Raw genomic sequence first — 9,194 nt, 5'->3', positions numbered from 1 at the left:
GTTTGCACCCACACAGAAACACAAAATGTAAAGTACTATCTGAGTATTAGTTATAACATTAACACATTGTACAACACATTAAGGACAGAGATCCTACATGAGGAGTAGAAAGGTCTCCCTAAAACTATTCAGTAGATATTTCCATAGCTCAATTTCACTCACTAATCTCTTTTATGGTAATTGATCTCTGTGCTGCCTTTTAGAAATTGGAAAACAAACGTTCTCTCCTTCACAAAGTTGCTTGATGATAATAAGTAGTTATGATTTGATCATTTAATTCCAAAATTGCTTGATGAGTGGGAAATTTACATCTCTGAGAGCTGCCCTACACAAACTTGGAAAAAAAGGTATGCATGACTTCACAGGGAAAGCAGCCCTTAACCCCTAGTTGTTTGGTAAAAGGGTTTCAGCTTGAGCATGTCTGGCCCAGTAGACTGGCATCACAAACGTTTACAAGTGTATCCAGCTCTGAGAGCCTGTAATTCACTTCATAAATATTTCAGAAGGTAATTACGGCTAGAAGACTTTAAAAACCACACAAAGCCCCCCAAGTTTGTTTTATTTTGAGAAACTATAATGGATATTTTTAAACATAAAGAAGGGTGGACCTAAAAGAAGCATGCACCTCTTATCACCCCATCAATCAGCATCAGTGATCATCCCTTGGGCAATTCTATGTCATCCATGCCTCCCCAGCTTTATTCCTGGAACACTTCAGAATAAATCCGATACAACATCACTTTATGCTTAAACATTTTACAACTCTGATTTTTTTTTGCACCTCTTACACTTAAGAACTATAGATGTTGCAACTTCACATTGTCATTGTTTAAGTAACTAAATATTGTGACCACAAATCAAAGGCCATAAATACAAGAGGATTTTATGTGATTAAGACCATTGGAAATAGAAGTGAATGGAAAGAAACTCCTTGCCTCATTTTTCTGTATTTAGGTCTTTAACAAGCAGTTTCCTTCTTCCTGTTTCCTGGAATCAGCAATCAAACATGTTGAGTGGGTAGGACAAGCTTTAAAATTAGATAAAAGTGCCAGAATGCATGCAATATAAGGTATACTATTCTCAATTACTTGAAACTTTTGTAACGATAGTTTGGAAGGCTACACGATTTCAGGTCATATGAACAAGCATTTTCCTACAAATTCTTAATCTAGATGGCAATAAAATGGTCAATTAGTAACTCAGGTTTCAGAGTTCATGTAAAACACTCCTAAAGGGAAAAAAATGTTGTGTGGGAGGGTATGGGAGAGGTCACACAAGCTAAAAGCATGCCCAGGAAAAAATCTAATTATATTTTAGAATAAAGGACTATTGGAATATATTTATCTATAGTAATTCTCTAATATTCTTTAGGTCTTCTAAAGAATATTATATTTCTTTAAATATTTTTTAAATCCCTAAGCAATTTTAATTAAAATATCTAAATTTTAAATATCAATATATAAACATTAAAAAACTATTACTTACCTATAGGGATACATTAAATTTTTTTGTCACTGTATTTTGTTTTGCACTGGGATTCTGGCTCTCCCAGAACTGAGCTGGTATTACACTTTGGTTCATGACTGACTTATTAACAATCAGTTGACTTCCCTCTTTTGTGTTTTATTTCATGATGGTTCCCATTCATTGCTCCATCATCAATCCCCCCCCCCCATCCCTACAGGCACCCACTCACATGCAATGAAAATATACTCCTCCAAGCCACATTCCACATTGTTCACAGTCATGTGCAGGTATGCACATCTACAAAATTCGCTTTCATTCATATAAGTGGGCTTTCAACTGCAAAAATGGAATTGCATTCTCTTTCTTATATCTTATTTAGCCTTCTAGGTTTGAGTTTCCCTACACTGCTATCCCTGCCATGTTGTTAATCACCTCTGACTCTGTACATCATTTCTTTCACATAGATCAGATGTCACATTTTATTCATACATTTACCTACTTTTAATCTCCTGGTTGCTTCCAGCTTCTTTCTCTCACAGCATACTCTAGTGAGCATCATTGTGCATGTCTTCTTGTGCATCTGTGAGAAAGAGCTTTGAGAACACACACCAACGTGGAACTCGGGGCACAAAGGGTGGCCCTACATTCTTCACTAAACAGTGCCAGATTATTTTCCAAAGGGTTACATAATGTTAGAGTTGCCCCTCTCTATATACAAAGTTTCTCCTTTGCCAGCTGTTGATATCAAAGAACTTTTTACATAAGATCTGTCTCATTTTTAGCAAACTTACAGCTATAAGCAGTGTACAGCAGAACAGTGGACAAAAGTCTGTTGCAATGGTTAGGGGCGTGGGCTCAAAGCAAGCCCAACTGGATTCTAGTCCTAGGACTAGCACTTACTGCTAGAGTAGCTTTCTGTTCCTGATCCCTGATCTGTAAAATGAGATAGTGATACACAACTCTTAGTGGTATTACAAGGAGCAGGGCAGTTATAATTTTAAAAGAACTTAGAATAATGCCTGGCCATGGTAAGCATTCAAATATTGACTATGTGGTTCCTTCCATTAATAGTGAGGACCAAATCACTGAACATTCTTCATATACTTCATGGTCTTTCAGATCACTCCATATTCACAAATTACATTTCTGTAAGATATTTAGCTTCCCTCTTGCTGAGTCCTTTGTATTTGTATATATTCTCTTTTTATTATTTATTTTTATTTTTTGCCAGGCAGAGTTAGACAGTGAGAAAGAGAGACAGAGAAAGAGTTATAGATAGTGAGAGAGAGACAGAGAGAAAGGTGTTCCTTTTTCCATTGGTTCACCCCCCAAGTGGCCGCTATGGCCGGCACGCTGCGCCTATCCAAAGCCAGGAGCCGGGTGCTTCCCCCTGGTCTCCCATGCAGGTGCAGGGCCCAAGCACTTGGGCCATCGTCCACTGCCCTCCCAGGCCACAGCAGAGAGCTGGACTGGAAGATGAGCAACCGGGACTAGTACCCAGCGCCCCAACCAGGACAAGAACCCAGGGTGCCAGTGCCGCAGGCAGAGGATTAGCCAAGTGAGCCACGGTGCCGGCCTATATATATTCTCAATATAGTTGATAATTCATAAAATGAAAAGAATTGTATGTTTCTGCACATTCTATCAACCATCACTGAACATTGTCTTTGTTCTATTTCGAAACTACATCTTCAGTTTAATGAGGTTAAAGCTATCAATTTTTCCTTTCATATTTCAAAATTCTTGGTTTTGTTTATGAAATTTCTTTCTACTCTGAGCTCACAGAGACAATCAGTTCAATGAATTTGGATCTTTCTGATCTGATATTTATGGCAATCACTCAATAATCACTGAATTTTCCTTTCAGTTCTATTAATTTGTCAGTCCTATTAATTTAGCTTTTTACTTACATGATTATCATCAACAAATAGTGAATTTTAATTTTTCCTAGCAATTACTAATACCTTTTTACTTTTCCTGGCCTTTGCATTCTCCAAGAGTTCTTCTCCCTGTTAGACAGTGGAGATGGTGGATTTCCCAGTTTTTTTAAAACCAAACTTTAATGAAATGTTCCCTAATGTTCTCTATTTAATATGTTATTGCTATAATTCATTATTATATAATTAGATTGAGAAAATTGGAAGTGAACCAGTGGATAGAAGATTTCTGTCTCTCTTTCTCCCTAACGCTGCCTTTCAAATAAAAAATGTCTTTTTAGAAAAGAAAATCCTCTTTCACATAGTTTTCTAAGATTTTTGAACAGAAGAGCTTTTATTCTTTCTTACTCTATTTGGATAAAATAGTTGTTTTCTTTAAACCAAAATAAATTTGGTTTAAATTTTAACTCTGCCTTTCAGGTAGATAAATAAATATTTTTTTTTAAAATGTAGTTCACTAGGTATATATAGAAATAAAGTGAAATTCCCAGAAAAACCAACTTCATTTAAAAAAAAAACAAATGATTTTGGTTTAAAGAAAAAATTTTATTATATTGGTGTTGATATTCACAAATGAAACTGAACCATAATTTATGTGAACTGTCTTTAGTAAAGTGTATAGTTATAATAGTCACATAAAAACAATTTTAGCAGTTTGTCTTTTTTTTTGTTTTCTAGCTCAACTAGTGTAAAATAGGAAATATATGTGGTAAGACTCACATGATAAACTTCTAGGGCCTAGTACTTTATAGGAGCAAAGCTTTTGCTTTTAAAATAGTTTATTTATGGCCAGCACAGCAGCTCACTAGGCTAATCCTCTGCCTGTGGCGCTGGCACACCGGGTTCTAGTCCTATTTGGGATGCCGGTTCTGTTCCGGTTGCTCCTCTTCCAGGCCAGCTCTCTGCTGTGGTCCAGGAAGGCAGTGGAAGATGGCCCAGGTCCTTGGGCCCCTGTACCTGCATGGGAGACCAGGAGGAGGCACCTGGCTCCTGGCTTCAGATCAGCGCAGCGTGCTGGCCACGGCAGCCATTTGGGAGGTGAACCAACGGAAGGAAGACCTTTCTCTCTGTCTCTCTCTCTCTCACTGTCTAACTCTGCCTGTCAAAAAAAAGAAACAGTTTATTTACCATACATTGTTCAATTAAGAGTTTCTATTTTTTGTATTAATTTTGGCATTTTTATACCTTCTATAATTACATCAATTTTTATCTTTGATTTCAAATAAATCAGTATTTGTTGCTTAGAATATTATGAAAAATGTATTCTATTCAATTACAAATGTCTAGGATAAAACTTTTTTTAAAAATTGTGAAATATTATTGACTGCTAAGTATCAGTACATGGCCAGATACTGAGATTATGCTATTTTTCCAGAGTGTTAAAATGTAATGTTTGATTTTTAATTTCATGTGGAACTAAATGTAAATATTGATAAAGTTTTGAAAAAAAAAAAAACAGTGAGGAACCACCATTATAGAAATTAAGGGCGAAAAATAATTGTGTGATAAAAGAAGCACGTTGGGGCCAGCACTGTTGCTTAGCGGATAAAGCCGCCACCTTCTGCACTGGCATCTTTTATGTGCACTGGTTTGAGTCCCAGCTGCTCCACTTCCCATCCAACTTCTGCTGTGGCCTGGGAAAGCAGAATAAGATGGCCCAAGTCCTTGGGCCCCTGCACCCATGTAGGAGACTTGGAGGAAGCTCCTGGCTTAGGATCCACTCAGTTCCAGCTGTTGGGCCATCTGGGGAGAGAACCAGCAGATGGACGACCTCTCTCTATGCCTCTGCCTTTCTGTAACTCTGCCTTTCAAATAAATAAATAGATCTTTTAAAAAAAAAAAAAAGCTTCCTACATATAAATTAATAAATCAGTAGCTTAAATAGAAAGTTGAGAAATAAGAATTTTGTGAATAATATATATATTTAAAATCAATATATATTATTGTATCATATACAGGTTATTGAACAAATATTGAGAAATACAGCTCTCCATGTGTGTGAAAAATATCTGTACATTATATAATAACACAAATACATATGTATACGTATTTCATGTGGGACTAAATGTATATTGCTATTTATCTAAAAATAAATAAATGTTTCTTGTTGTTTATTTAAGGAAAAGATACAAAGCTCCAAAGTTATTATCATTATTACTATAATGGAGCATATGAAAATAGAACGGTATTTAGCTCTGGGTTAGGAAGACTTTCCTAAGGGAAAAGCAGAGGATGATAAATCACATTTGGAATCCATCTGAAAGGAGAAGTATTTGTCACGAATGTTAAAAATGTAGTTCAAGGGGCCAGCACTGTGGTGTAGTGGGTGAAGCTGTTGCCTGTGGTGCCAGCTTCCCATGAGGATGCCCATTTGAGTCCTGGCTGCTCCACTTCTGATCCAGCTCCCTAATGGCCTGGGAGAGCAGAGGAGGATGGCCCAAGGGCTTGGCCTCTGTACCCATATGAGACACCTTGAAGAAGATCCTGGCTCCTGGCTCTGGACCGACTCAGCTCCATGCACTGCAGCCGCCTGGGAAGTGAACCAGCAGATGGAGGATTGTTCTCTCTCTTACAGAAATAGTAACATAAATGACATATATTTAAAATATGAATGAAAGGTTGTTTTGACATTATTTGAATTATTGAATTGGTGAATTTGGAAACAGCTAAAGTACATATATAAGGAAATGGTACATTAATATAATAGAACACAAAATCATTAATTTTAATGAGGTGAATCTGTACATGCTTACCTGAAGACTTTGTAGTCTTTGAACTTTTTTAAAACAAGCAATACACCAACTCCACTTTGGTTGAAAAGCATATAGGTAGATGTGATTATATGTGAATAATAATAATACACACTTATTGAGAGTTTTACTAATTGGAAAGGATTGTTTGAAGAACTTTATCTGTATTAATTTATTCAATCCTCACAACAATCCTACCACATGGTTTTCCCACTTTAGAGGTGAGAAAAATGAGGTGCACAGTAACTTGCCAGGTTATATGGTTGGAATTGGGGAGCAGGGACCCAAAATCACAAGAGCTGGCTCCAGAGTTTGTAGTCTTAACCACTAACCCAGCGTGGCACAGGTGGATGGATGGACAGAGACAGACAGATAGGAAGATAAAGTATGGCTATGTCTGTATCAACTCAAAAATTTGAAAAGAATACGCATCAAATGGTTGAAGACATAGAATTTGATGGGCCAAAGATGAGCATTGGCTTCTTAAACAATGCAATGTTTAAGAAGAGAGCAAGAAAGATGTGAGATGGATGCATGTAATTCATAAAACAATCTAACAAGTCGTGTTTCTCAATGGGAAGTATACAATTTTTAAAAATTCTACACTGTCTTCAGCCCCACCCACTCGAAGGATCTGTGTATCAATAGGTGATAAATTAGAAATCAAAATGTAAGGTATTCTTGGGGCCAGCACTGTGGCGCAGTAGGTTAACGCCCTGGCCTGAAGTGCTGGCATCCCAAATCGGTGCCCGTTCTAGTCCCAGCTGCTCCTCTTCCAGTCCAGCTCTCTGCTATGGCCTGGGAAAGCAGTAGAAGATAGCCCAATTCCTTGGGCCCCTACACCCGCGTGGAAGACCCAGAGGAAGCTCCTGGCTCCTGGCTTCGGATCGGTGTAACTCCGGCCTTTGCGGCCATTTGGGGAGTGAACCAGGAGAAGGAAGACCTTTCTCTGTCTCTCCCTCTCACTGTCTGTAACTCTACCTCTCAAACAAATAAATAAATAAAATCTTTTTAAAAAAATGTAAGGTATTCTTATCATGACCTAATTTTGTCTCAAACGTTGTCAGAGCACATCCCGGGATATATGACTAGGGATAATTTTAATCTTAATTGCAGTTGGTATTTTCAAAACTGTCTTCAGTAAACATATATAACTACTGTAATCATAAAAATGCCCAACAAATATTCAAATAAAAATAGTGGAAAAATTTTTAAATGTTCAATCATTTTTTAAAAACCATCCCAAGTGTCCCCATGCCCAAAGACTTCTTTGGTGAAACAAAGGGGCTTCCACCTTCCCTCAGAAGGCCTGGGCTAGAGGCACGAGCACCTGGTGTCCACAGAACCGGAGTTGAACAGCCTAGCCCTGATCCTTGTCATTTCACCAGAGGAGCTGGGTAGACATGGAGGCGATGCAGTTCCCTTTGCCAGGCTTCCAAATACAGTGTTTTCTGAAATATGTAACAAGATAGTTTCAAAAATACTTCCCATCAATTTGGATAGTCCCTAGAAACTCATGGTTTCGGGGAAAGCTCAAAATACCAAGAGAAGGGGAAGCCAAGAGTAGAAGGAACACCAGTCGAGTTGCTGAACTTGAACTCATAAAAGGAATGTTGAGTCAAGAAGAGAGCTAGTTAGAGGAAGTGATCCCTGGCCGGCATAAGGAAAACTCTTGGGAACTACCTTCCTTTTAGCTTCAGCGAATGCATTAGCCTTCGATAATCTGATCCTGTCTGACTTCCAACATTTTCTACAGTATCACAGTTCTTTTTTTTTTTTTTAAAGAAGGTGACTTTCTTTTCTATTTTATTTATTTATTTGACAGGTAGAGTTACAGACAGTGAGAGACATAGAGACATAAAGAAAGATCTTCCCTCCATTGGTTCACCCCCTAAATGGCCGCTGCACCGATCCAAAGCCTGGAGCCAGGTGCTTCTTCCTGGTCTCCCACACAAGTGCAGCAGCCCAAGCACTTGGGCCATCCTCCACTGCCCTCCAGGGCCACAGCAGAGAGCTGGACTGGAAGAGGAGCAGCTAGGACTAGAACCCGGCGCCCATATGGGATGCCAGTGCCGCAGGAGGAGGATTAGCCAAGTGAGCCACAGTGCCAGCCCCTTGTATCACAGTTCTGACATTCAAACAGTGTGGACATAGTCCCCAAAAATCTAAATTTACTTGTCACAAACTGATAAATCCAGGGTTACAAACGAACAAAATAAGACTGAATAAAATGCTAATTGTGTTTATTAGCAATTAGAAACATTTGGAAAAATCAGGCATTAAAAAATGTTGCTATAGTCTTCAGTAGTTTTAGCCTCAATTTTATATCATTTAAAACTATCTGATCTCTATTTACTAAAACATAAGCATAAAGGGAATATTATCATTTTAAATCATAAATCTCCATGAGGATTTCACCTTTTCTTTCAGTCATAAGCATTCTCTAATATACATTTCTAAAGGAAGGATGATGTCTTCTGTCAATAATCTCACAGGGGTTAGCAACTGCCTATATAATAATACTAATTGCATAGTATCAAAATTACTTATGAGGCCGGCACCGTGGCTCACTAGGCTAATCCTCCGCCTTGCGGCGCTGGCACACCAGGTTCTAGTCCCGGTGGGGGCGCCGGATTCTGTCCCAGTTGCCCCTCTTCCAGGCCAGCTCTCTGCTGTGGCCCGGGAGTGCAGTGGAGGATGGCCCAAGTGCTTGGGCCCTGCACCCCATGGGAGACCAGGAGAAGCACCTGGCTCCTGCCATTGGATCAGCGCGGTGCACTGGCCGCAGCGCGCCGGCCGTGGCGGCCATTGGAGGGTGAACCAACGGCAAAGGAAGACCTTTCTCTCTGTCTCTCTCTCTCTCACTGTCCACTCTGCCTGTCAAAAAAAAAATAATAATAAAAAAATTACTTATGATACTAAGGAGGTACTGGCGATAATGATAAAGGCATACTGCATGACTGAGTACTAAGGTAAAGGCTTTCCTGGTCTTGCATTCTGCTGTGATAAACAGATTTAGAAAATCTGAATTAATTTTGAA

This window comes from Oryctolagus cuniculus, chromosome 16 (assembly GCF_051225735.1).
Source record: "Oryctolagus cuniculus isolate XC-2025 breed Fujian yellow rabbit chromosome 16, ASM5122573v1, whole genome shotgun sequence".
Classification (NCBI taxonomy): Eukaryota; Metazoa; Chordata; class Mammalia; order Lagomorpha; family Leporidae; genus Oryctolagus; species Oryctolagus cuniculus.
Note: the sequence above shows the minus strand (reverse complement) of the source record.